Source organism: Zonotrichia leucophrys, chromosome 5, assembly GCF_028769735.1.
Source record: "Zonotrichia leucophrys gambelii isolate GWCS_2022_RI chromosome 5, RI_Zleu_2.0, whole genome shotgun sequence".
NCBI lineage: Eukaryota > Metazoa > Chordata > Aves > Passeriformes > Passerellidae > Zonotrichia > Zonotrichia leucophrys.
The window spans coordinates 21,886,662-21,899,050 of NC_088175.1; the positions used below are offsets into that span (position 1 = coordinate 21,886,662).

The 12,389-nt window shown below is 41.3% G+C and overlaps 1 protein-coding gene and 1 long non-coding RNA gene across 5 annotated transcripts in view; one reads left to right on the forward strand and one right to left on the reverse strand.

Moving 5' to 3' along the window:
• Positions 1 to 1,048: 1,048 nt before the first annotated feature.
• Positions 1,049 to 6,175, reverse strand: LOC135449210 (uncharacterized). Its single transcript, XR_010440688.1, has 3 exons — positions 4,665 to 6,175; positions 3,511 to 3,586; positions 1,049 to 2,465 (listed from the first exon to the last, which is right to left on the reverse strand). It is a non-coding gene; the product is annotated as an uncharacterized LOC135449210 (long non-coding RNA).
• A 391-nt stretch (positions 6,176 to 6,566) lies between these two features.
• Positions 6,567 to 12,389, forward strand: part of HEATR5A (HEAT repeat containing 5A) — a 64,051-nt gene continuing 58,228 nt past the window's right edge. For all 4 annotated transcript variants that reach the window (XM_064715936.1, XM_064715935.1, XM_064715939.1 and 1 more), the window contains exon 1: positions 6,567 to 6,681. The gene's annotated coding sequence lies outside the window, so the exon portion shown is untranslated. The remainder of the gene's footprint in view (positions 6,682 to 12,389) is intronic.

Sequence of the window (12,389 nt, forward strand, 5' to 3'; positions counted from 1 at the left end):
TATAATTATCCTGTTCTATACTTAGAGAATGTCTTTCTATACTTAGAGAATGTCCATTAGAAGATGCTTAATATTCCCCACTTCCTTGAAATAACCTATAAAGCGAGGAGTTGTCCTTATGCTGTTATGTCTCCAATTGAAGTGCCAGGCAGGAATTTGCAATATCAGGTTTTGTGACCTTGTTTGCAGTGCACACACCCAGTGTGTTGAAGCTGAGCATGTGTGGACTATGAACTGGGCTCATGAACACTCACTAATGAGTTCAGGGGCTGTTTTTCAGTCAGCAGTATTCCTGCTTCCTTCCCATGCCCCTTCTGGAAATTTTTACCTCTGCTGCTACATAGAGTATGCAACATATGAATTTACAACATACAAATATTAATCCAGAATTGGAAATTAATAAACAGCACGTAGCCCTGTAATACTAGCAACTGTATTGCTACTGCCAGTGACAGTCCACAGGCCTTGTCCCAAGTGTTCCAAGAGCTCAGGATGGAGACTTATTACAGGAACTTTCCTCAGGCTTCTCTTTGGTTTTATTTGATTTGGCTGTAACAATTTTTTTTCTAAGGACAGGAGGTTATTGCTAATTTGTTTTACTTTTATGTGTAACCACAGTTGTTATACAGATACTAATAATTAGTATTTATTCTGTGTAGAGTTATATATGTAAGACTCCTACAGGGTGTTACAGGGTACAGAAATATAGGCCTATTAAACCAGCAGGAACTTTGAGAAGTGAAGACACCAACAGCGGTGTAAAGTGGAGGCATGAGATAGTAAGAGTTGAGGCACAGGCTGGCACTGGACACTCCAAGGCTATAAACAACTTGCCAATGGTCAGCTGAAGAAATACAAACCTGGAGCTGGGCAAAACTATTCCTAGGGATAAGAAAGATAAGAAAGAATGAGTATATAGCAAACCACTTAAGATTAACAAAAAGAAAAATACATAGTTGCAGGCCATTAAAGAAAAGCAAGGAGTAAAACTTTATTACAAAATGTATAAAAAGAACCCCAAGTGAGAGATATTGCCAAAAAATGGAGAGAAAGAAGAAATCAGAAACATCAACATTCTATTCCTGCAGGCGCAGAACTCCAGATGCTGATGATCCACTCTGCTCCCTCTACAAGGTGGAACCACAAGGAGGTGAAAGGTCACGCATGACACCAGGAAGAGGGTGAGGGTAAGTACTAAATAGTGCATGCATAACAATTCTTACCATAGTTTTATTACTGAGACCTTCTGTACATTTTCTTTCTTTTTATTTGCTTTGTTTTTCTGCAATAATTATATTTGGACTGATAATCATTCTTTTATTAAATTGCTATGGTTTCAATTAAAATAAATTTGGTGTGACTCTAAACATAGGGTGGATTTCTTTTTGCCTGTAACAAGATTTTGAACATAACAGTTTCTGCAGACAGTTTCTTCCCCATGTTGAAATGGCAGCCACTTGATGGGCTGCTGGATATCAGCCAGCCTTTGTGGTGCTTTTCGCCAGGTCTTTTAATGCATCTGTGATGTCTGATCTCATTTACCACAAAAGCTCCACAAAAATTCTTCATTGTGACTCAGTGCAATAACTGCTCTTTAGCTCCTCTTCGAGAACAAAGTTTCACATCTACTTGGATTTAAAAGTACGATCTGCTGGAGCTCTGTCTCACCTCTGGTAGAAAAACAGCTTTTTTGGAGAAGGAGGGATGACTCTTTTAAGCTTCCGTTATTTTTTGCTTTTAGTTTCTGTTCCTGTCTTCTCTATGGACTCCTTCAAACACATGGTTTCTCTTTGGAAGCTGGAGTAGCAGTATGCCACAGAGGACTACAGTGGTCTCCACAAATGCACAGGCATTCATTACCTGAGGTCTACCACAAAACTCTGTTGTGACTGACTTGATTTCTTAAATTCTTTGCATCTCAATTAGCATCTAATAAATGGCTATCTATTTTTGTTTTCAGTGTCTTGATCCTTAAGACCATACATGGAATAAAACAATGACCATCACTGTCTAATGTATTGCACGGCACTGTGGGACAGCACTGGGTTGTCTGAGAGATCCACCAGCTGCTTTATTCTAAACATCAGAGTCACAATTGCTGGACAAGAAACAGAAAGCAGAGCTTCCTCCTTAATGTTTTTCTTGGGGAAACAGCACCCAAAACTTGATGAATTTGGTATTTCTTGTTTATTCTTTCTTCATTTCTTGAAGCTTCTTGAAAGCAACTCAACTTGGGAATCTTCTGAGATTCCCAAAAGATTCTGTTACCAGAAGTGCCATGCAATTACAGCTGAAAAGTAAATGGTGTATGTGGACAAGAGAAAGAAACAGCAGTTAGAATAGCCCAAATACTATGAATATATTGCACATTTTCCATTTAAACCAATGCTGTCTTCTAGTCCAATTACTGCCAGTGTGTGGCTTTGGGCAAAGCAATTTTCTGCTCTACTTTTTCCATCTGTGATCTGAAAGAAAGAGTCAAAACGGGGGGAAAGAGGTTTAAAACCACTGGGTTTTCCCCCTTTCACTAAAAGTAAAACATCATCTCTGATCCTCTTTTTCCATTAGAAGGCAGTATGCTTTTACCTCTCTTCACCTTTGTTGGAGCTACAGGAAGTTGCCTTTCACTACCTCCTACTTTAGCCTCTGCCTCACAAATGTGACTTAAGCTAATGTTCACAGAGCACTTTGAGTTCCTCAATGCACAGTGTGGTATCAGTACAAATAACACCTCATAGTATTTCTAAAATTGGAGTGATCCAGACAGCATGGGAGTGCAAATAAATGGCATTCTTGTCTTACTGCTCTAGTTCATATGTATCTCATTACTCTGAATTTAACATTGCTTTCCATTCACCTTAATTATATTTACTGGTGTAAGTGCCATAATAGATGCCCTATTACATCTGTATGTGTTTAAAATGAAAGGAGCTTAATGCTATTTAGATGTGTTTCATTGGAAAAGAGACTGTTTTGGATTAATGATGAATGTAAAAGGTTTTTGGGAGGCCTTCTTATTTAGCTGACAATCCATCCCTAGATCTAACTTTCTTATTTCCCCCTTCCATTTTGGTAGTTGTATCTAAGATTATCTAGGCTTGCATAATAGTTTTATTTGCATTTTAGGATTTAAAATAACAGCAGGACTGTGTAATTGCTTGGCAGGAACTCAGGCCTTGCATTTTGTGATAGTACAAAAAGGAACTGTGTTGGGAATAAAAAGAAGCCTAAGCAGTATTGTAGCATAAAGTTATACATTATTTTTGATATTCAGTTTGTGAAGAAAGCAATATTGGCACCTAAAGCATTGCAAAGGCTAGGACAGGCCAAAACTGATTGGGTTCTACACGCCTCCAGAAAGTAAAACAAAATAGTTAATCTTATAATTAATACAAAAATATCCCTTCTTAATGATTTTAAAATATAATGGAATTTGGTTTTGTTTGCCATGTAATTATTTGGTGATGTAACATTTGATTCAAATCAGGCTCCCAGTCCTGTGATTCTTACCCATGCGTGGACAGTCCCACTGAAATCAAAGGCATACATTCTTTTTCTTCCTCCAGAGTCACTGAGGATTATAAAGCTGAAAGAATGAAAATATTTAGCTCAGAGGCATATGTGACTGTATAGATATTCTACTATGTCTGGAATTTGTATGGCAGAACTGACTCATGCTCTAAATCAGTCAACCCACTTTACCAAAATAGACTAATGAGAAGACTGATCAGTAGGTTTGAGCATTTCAAATATTTGCCAGTTGCTTATTTTCTTAAGTAACTTGTTATTGAAACACAGTCAGGACTAATGGGGAAAGGGAAAATTGAATTAATCCTTGGTGAATCCATCTAATTGTCCTATTTTTTCTGTTTTAGAACAAATTACAATAAATTTGCACAACATTTTTTTTTTAATTTCAGATTGAAAATGGGAAAAATAAAAATAGCATGCATAACTGCTAAAGTAGATGCTAATTTGAACCAGTGCATGGTTAACAGTCTGTTGAGCAATTTAAGGAAAAATAATGGTAAAAATCAAGGTTAGCTATAAATCCAGTGAAGACACTCTTACGTAAGCACTGCTGGCACAAAGCAACCCTAAACTGATGTACCCAGAGATGGAGGGAGCATCCTACATCAATATGCCTTGTTATTCCAATTGATTCATATCAGTTTAGCATTAACAAAGCATTACTTAGATCTGATATCATGTGTCCTGGGGGGCTGGGCAAGATAATTCTTTGGAAAAACTGAGCAAGTCTTTCCTTCTTAATGAATGATGTTTTGTCTTGCCTTGTGTTCATGTAACTCTCAGCATTATGAGATACTAATTTTGAGTGGGTCTCTGCCTGCTACCATAACAGAGTGAATAATAGGTGTAATAATGATAATAACAGCAATAATCTTCCAAAAATTATTCTAGATTTGGGGTTGTTTATTTGTTTCTGAGTTAAACATGATCAATCCTTCACAAATATTGACAGGAGTTTCTGATACCTCAGGACTGTCAGAGAGCTCTTGTTTTTCTGGAGTTCCTCATGGGAAAAGTCATCACGTAAGAGTCTTTGAATATAAATTGTTCAGCAGACCTTTCTCACAAGTGAATTGCAAATCACTGTATTAGTAACAGCAATCCAGCTCCTGATCAAAATGAAGTTAACTTACCAGATGATTTCCTGGGAATGTATGTGATTTTTGAAAACAGGTTAACACCTTTACATCGGTACGAGCTTGTGGAGTTGATTTCTGTGAAACATAATATGTAAATAATTTCCTGCTTCAGGTGTAAAGCATATTCTTCATTACCACATCCATTGCCAGAATTTTTTAAAAGGTCTTTGCATCAGTGCTCATGTTTTTTATCACAGTCAGTTTAGTAAAAATGAAACCAGTGTCCATATATGGTAACACAGCCTGGTGCTCATGGCTTCTACAGCACAATGTAATCAGGCAGCCCTGCATGTGCTCTTTGAAATATTTCTCAGCAGTACCATCTGCATAACTGAGTACAGATGTTCACAGAGAATCCCCTGCATGTCAACTTTTATGTATGAACCTATGTTAAGTCGAATGTACAAGCTTATGCAAGGTTTAGACACAATTTCTGCTCCTATGGTTTTGTGTCCCAGGCATTATTCCCTCACCACAACACTTCCCTCTCCTCAGCTGCCTGGAGGGAGGCTGGGGCCAGGTGAGGGTCAGCCTCTTCTCCCCAGCAACCAGTGACAGCACAAGAAGACACAGCCTCAAGCTGTGCCAGGGGAGGTTCAGGTTGGACACCAGGAAGAATTTCTTTATAGAAAGGGTTATTAAACATTGGAATGGACTGCTCACAGAGGAGATTGGGTCACCATCACTGGAGGTGTTCAAGAAATGTCTGGGCATAGTACTTAGTGCTATGGTTTAGTTGACATTGTGGTGGTCAGTCAAAGATTGGACTTGATCTTACAGGTCTTTTCCAATCTTAATGATTCTGAGATTCTGTTTGCACAAGTTAAAGAAGACAGTCCCAGAAAACACAGGCTTATGGTGAGATTTCTGGGTCCTGGATTCCAAAGATAGCTGGGCATCAGCTAGAAAACTACAGTAAGACTATTGTTTGTTTATTTAAAAACTAAAAAATTATTGAGAGACATACTTTCCTCTTGTTAAGATAGAATTTAAACTGATCACAGAATACATTAAAGAAAATCCTCCAATGGATATTTTCTCAAGACCAGTGAGTTCGCTAATGAAAATTTGTAAGGGTGGAAGTAATTCCCAGTGACAAAGTGACAAAGCAACGTCCTCCAGCTGGACCACCTAAGCAGTAGGAGAAACGAGGTGAAATTCCCGGAGGAGTTTTAGCCGACCTTGTCTGAATGACACAGAATTCCTCCTTGACTTGGGATTCCATATCGATTTGGGATCACAGCTTACACTGATGAAACCCAGGAGTAACAACTTTTGCAAGCGTCGGGTTCGACGAACGCTCAATATAAAGGGCGTGTTCCTGTAACTGTCCTGTGCAGCGCCCGGGGGCCCTCCCAGGGAAGTACGGACGTGGATGCCTGAGGGGCGGGCTGGCAACCAGAGGCCATGGCAGACACTGATCACAGCCAGGTACAAATCCCAGCAGTGCCAGCTGAGCTCCCTTCACAAAGCATCACCAGGAGGGATCTTTTGTTGCTGTTTCTGGCGGGGCAGCACGGACCGCGAGCCCCCGGCTGCGCCCCCCTAGCGCAGAGCCACTCATCGCCCGGAGGCTGCGGAGCCTCGGAGCGCCCCGGGCCGGTGACTCTGTCCCCTCCAGCACCGCGACCCTTCGCCCCAGGGCGGTGACTCTGTCCCCTCCGGCACGCCCACCTCTCGCCCCAGGGCGGTGACTCTGTCCCCTCCGGCACTGCGGAGCCCCGGAGCGCTCCGGGGCGGTGACACTGCTCCCTCCGGCACCTCGCCCCGGGCCGCTCCTGCCTCCTCTCGGCCGCCGCGGGCGCTCGATGGCTCCGGGCCCGATTGCACAGTCCTGAGCACCGGAGTCGGCCTCACACTCCTCCTCCTCCTCCCTTTCCTCCCCCCTCCCCGCCGGCGGGCGGCGGCAGTTCGGGCGCAGGACCCGCCGCCCCCCGCGCTGGAGGAGGGCGGGCGGACGGACGGACGGGGCCGAGCCCGCAGAGCGGCGCGGGAGTGCTGCGGCCGGCAGGTACCGCGGGAGGCCGGGGGCAGCGGGGGCTGTGAGAAGGGGCAGCAGGGCCGAGCGCAGCTGGGAGTCCTGCGGGGCTGCGCTTGCCCGAGGCCTGCGCCCGAAAAGTGCTGGATCACCCCCGGAGGCACCGGGTGGGTCTGTGGGTGTCACACGCACAGGCAGCTCTAAAGCCGGCGGCCGGGCGGCTCCTGCAGCCCAGCCCAGCCCGTGCTGTTGCGTCCCGCTCCCCGGGGCTGCGGGGCAGCGGTCAGCCCCGGGAGAGAAGGGAAGGGAAGGGAAAGGAAGGGAAGGGGTCGGCCAGGCGGGCGCCGCCCGGGTGTCGCGGGGAGCGGCGGCGGAGCGGCCGCGCCGCCGGGCCCGGTGGGCGAGCCGGGGGTGTTTGCCCTGTGCGGGGCCGGTGGATCCTGAGGCTCCGGCAGGGGGTTGCCATTCGCTTGTACCGAGGTATTTCGGGGTCTGGTTTTATATTTTCTTATAAAGCTTGGTAATTAAGAATGTTGGGCATTCTGATATCTGGAAATGTTACGGTAAGCTTTTGCAGTTTGAATTCCTGGTTATCTGCGTAGGACAAGGACTAAGTTTACACCATCTAACTGGTAAAAACCTTGCACAGCCATGTAAAATGTGTAAAGTTGCATTCGTGTTGACATTTTTGAATGTGGGAAAGAGTAATAGATGTTGTACGTTTAGTTAAGTATAGAGTTTATTGAGATATGGGTGGAAGGATGATAGAAGATGAGGAAGGCTGATAAAAGTTGAGTCCAGCTCTGTGTTTCTGTGAGTGAAGTTGGATATGTTTTGAATTCTAGATTCATTAATTGCAGGGATTCTTTGAGTTTGGGGTTTGATTTAGTAGGATTAAGTGTTTGCAGTTGTGACCATGAACTGTACATTTATTTTTGTCTCACATGCCAGAAATATTTTCCCTGTCTGCAGAAACAGTCAAGGTATATTGTATGCTTTAGTGTTTTGCTACAGGATATGTAATAGTCTCAGTCCATGTATGAAGTAACAGTTGAGACATAGAAGATAGATTGCTTCTGGTTGTGTGATGAATGGAGCTTGCATTTCTTTTCTTGATCGTTTGACACAGTGAAGAGGTGGTGGGAGGAAGCCAGTTTACTGTTACACTGAGTCTAGCCATACACTGAAAACTTGTGCTTGATTACTGAACATAGGATTGTTTTTGTCGTCAGTAAAATATCTGACTTATTGACTTGTTCATGATGTTGTATGTGAACACATCAAAAACTTTATTAATCAATGCAGGATGATCTGTTTGAAGATTCAGAACAGCCTAACAAGGCAGGAGATTAGAAACACCTTCTCGCAAAAACATTTTCAGATTGCAAGACATTTATTTTATTCAGCTTTTACTTGTACTTACTGGGTTCAAGTAGCAGAACCTTTAAAAAGACACACAGTATATCTATATATTGCAGACCAAAAAGGCTTTAAACCTCTAGGCAGTTACATTTTTGAGCTGTTTTGGAGTTTTCTTTGGGGAACAGCCACATAAAATACCTAGAGAATGAAGCATTGCAGTGAGGTATGTCAGTGATTTGTGCCCGGGTAGTGATCCCTGATCTGCCAAACAAGTCTCCTGCAGAGTTTGCATCTGTGAGTTTGCATGCTGCTGCTGCTAAATTTCTGTGTCGGTGTTTCAGTGCAGTTGAAGTCCAATCATGGTAAAAGCTATAGTGATTTTCAGGAAAAATAAGTATCCTTTTCTGGGTTTTCAGTATATATTCAACAAAAATTGCCTGTGGCCTAATTTAATGCTAAACTAGACTGGATTCAGCATTTACCTTAGCAGAAGATTGGTGGCTCAAATCAGCCTGCATAATCCATATGCATCACCTACTGTAAGTCAATTTAACATTTTAACAAATAATTTCATTTCCTGAAACTTCTGTCATTGTGACAAAAAGCCCCCCAAGCAAACAACAAACCCCACCCTGTCAGCATACTTAGTGTGGTATATTTTGTGTATATTAAATAAACAATATTGTCTACAACATTCTCAGGACTAAAGCTATGTTCAGACATATATTGAAATTGTTATATAAAATTGTTAGCGGGTGGATGTTTATACTTCTGTGGTTTTCATGCACTTGCATTGCTATCACACCAGGTTTCAAATCTGTAAAGAAATAAACACGAAGCATTCTATGCATTTTTATTCAGACTGAAGCTAGTTATTGCTTTTTGAAGTTTACTTAGTCCAGTTTTGGGGAAAAAGAAAATGTTTTAAACTCACTTTGTCAGTATCAGATAGGATACTGTGACTATTAGAAGCATTGGTTAATTATTTGTATGCAATTTGCCTGGTTGACTGTAAACAAAATAATGTTCTGAGGTCCCTGTAATGGAGCCAAGTTCATCTCTTGACTCTAACTTTCAGAAATGAACCTAAATAATATTCAAGGGTTATGAGGGCCAGGGAGGTCAGAGTGTGCCAGTAGTGCCCACTGTGGAGCTCAGGAAATAGTTGTTTATATTTCTCAGTAACTGAATGTTGCTTTTTCTTGGTTTCCTGGAATAATTCTTCTCACGTGGAGATAAAAATTGAAGTGATAATAAGAAATATGAAAGCAAAGTGTATGTACTTTTTAACACTATGAATGAACGTCTTCCGACTGTTTTAAAAAGTATCTTTAATATTTTGCATTGCTCAAACAGCTATTGCAGTTTCAGGCATTTTGTTCAGGGTATTTTTCTCTAATTGTGTCAAGCTTTGTCCTCAAAACTTCACAGAAATCATTCAGCATTCTTAGAAGACATTGTCTTGTCGTTTCTTTCACACTTCAGCAAATGTATATTGTGTTGTAGCTCTTATCAATGTCACTGTTATGTGTGAGGATTGTGGGTGGTCACATTCTTTGAGTGAATATTTCTAAAACTGGGAAGCCCAGAGCAAGAATTCTGGTAGATTTCACATAGGTCTTTGTTGCCTTTAAGCTTTATTGCTCTTTCAGATACAGGGTAATTCCTCCAAAACTTGGAAATCAAAAACATTTGATAAGCATTTTGGTAGGAAAACCAGTCATTTGGAACTGTTCCTGTGGGAGTAGACATGCACTTTGTGTGGGCATCATTATTCACAAAACATCAAAATACAGCCCCTTTGTTTTGCAACACAAATGGAAGTAGCTGAGAAGTTAACAAGAATTCTGTTTGGGCTGCATGATATTTGTTCTTTAGTACAGCCTGAAATGCTGTGGGAACCCTGCAAGACCTCCATATGTGGAGCATGCAATACATGGAGATGCACTTGGGTTGCATCTTTAACAAGTCCCTGCAAAAATGCTACCAAATTTTCAGTGAGACAATACACACATAGCATTCCTGTGGCAAATTTCTTCATCCAGAGCAATATTAAGAGGAAAGACTGAAAAAGTATCTTGTTGCAACATCTATGATTTCAGAGTCATGTTTCTTAACAGAATAATTGCATTCAAAAATATAATGTAAGGGGAAGTTGTCCTAGTCTGAAATCTTCAGCAGTAACTGGAGGAAGTGGTTCTGCTATCATCAGTTAGTTTTTGTTGCTCATAGTCAGATGGATTCTTAATTGCTTTTTGCTGTTGGGGATAAGCATGTGATGCAAATGTGTACATATTTTTATTTAAAAAGGAAGATGTGTGAGATTAACTGAGTCCCACTCTAGTGTAGAAAATGCAATAAAACATTGGAGTACTCAACTGTGAGATTTATTTGCTGTGTTTTTCAATGCTAATGCACTCATGATTTGATATTAAGAGTTATAGTTCTGCTTGATTTAAAAGCCTTAAAATTTTGAACCTTCTCCTCTATGGCGTGGTATTCTTTTCCATGTGCTCTGAGTTGTGGTCTTGTGATGACTTTCTCTTGTGGCTTGTTCTTGCAAACTGCTGTCAGACGTCACTGTTGGTCCATCTTCTCTGTGCTTGGCTTCAAATTTCTCTGCTGCTGCCCTATGTAACATAACACTGCAAAATACCTGGCATTTTTATGGCTCTGTATTAATTAATGCATGAAAAGCATTTGTCAGTTTGATGCCAAGGGTAATTTGGCTCAAACTGATGAGACCAATGAGTGACAAATTCAGGTATGTGTGTGTATGCATTGAATGACTGGGCTCTGGTTTCATAAGTGTTCTTAAAGCTCTTCATGAAGTATTTAATCAGTCAGTATTTTTGCTAAAGAAGCAGTCTTAAGGGGAGGTAAATTTCTCTTTGTCTCTTCCTCCTCTCTCTTCTTATCTTGGCGCTGCAATGCCTACATTTGCTTACATTTTCTTTGAAAATACATAAAATACATACAAGAAAGCAGTAAAAGGGGACATGAAATTCCCCTTTTTTGGGGTTTTTTTTGGGTTTTTTTGGTTGAATGAAACGCTGAGAGTGATAAGCAGTACTGAACATAAAACATGTGCAGAGGGATCGCTGTTTTGTTGGGGGCAGCAGTTACCTGCTCTTGCTTCATGTAGCTCTGGAGCAAAAAATTAAAGCTTGTGTATATAGAAAAAAAGGTACAAGTCAGTTGAATGGTGGAGATCCTGCCACACAAAGGATGTGGCAGTACTCATTCACTTACACTAATGCTCTTATTTGGCTTTGCCGTCTCTGACTGAAGATTCTGAGGCAGACTTTGCCTCTGTTAGTTGGTAATAGTTTGTAGAAGTCAGTAAGTAAAAAAAGGCTGCTCTGTCTTCCCAGTAATTATAAATATATTTATGTGTTGAATATTCCCACTCCAATATATTTCCAGTGTCTAAACTCCCAACTCATTTAAACTGAAATTTTAGTTCTTTTTTATTCCCTATGAAATTACTGAGATTCTGTAATTGTTGTTTATGTAAATCAGATTCTTTCTCTGTGTGCTGTAAATTGCCTGGGCCATATCTCCCATTTGAAGTTGCTGGAGTTTGAACCTGCACTTTTTGCCTTCTCCACACCTGGGTGCCTCTTTATTTTCGCCTGCTAGCATAAACAGCACGCTGTAACTATTGGATTTTGGTCTGTGTTTCATTCATGAGTAGCTGCGTTTGGCCAGTGCTTTAAGGTTTTTCCGCCCAGCTGGCAAAGACCATCATACTCAGTTTCTCTTGTCGGAATTAAGTCCAAGGGGGTGGGCAGGAGTTTTGTTTATGTTTGGAAGACACTGAACAGGTACGTGCAAAGGTTTGAGCATCGGTGTCGCTCCGTGCCGTCAGCTCAGATGCGCTGCTAACGATCATGCCATTAAACTTTTAAACAGTGCTGCAGGAGTTACATTGATCTCAGCTGTTAATGGCTGGAATTAAACGTGTCAGGCTGGAAGGCTTTCTCTGGAACGTGTTGGTTCACTTGTTAGGCAGATGATAATAAATCTTGCTTTCTGAAGACAAGAACGTGGATTTGAAGTCAGTTAAAATACCACTGGCTATGCAGGGAGGGTCATCTTGAAGCTAGCAAATGTGCTTCAGCTCTGTTTTTCAGCAGTGGGATGGTTATGGCATTGGTTGGTAGTCAGCTCAATGGCAGCTGTTGTGAAAACACTGGTGGTTGTTATTATTACTGGTCATTCTTCATCTTAATCATTACTATTATTCATTATTGGTTTTTTACTGTTACTCATTACTGTCAATGAGTAACAGGGTAGTTTCTTAGAGGAATACTATGCACTTGTGTCTCTGCTGGATTAGTCATTGGTAAAACATTGAATCCACTGGTTTATTGCCT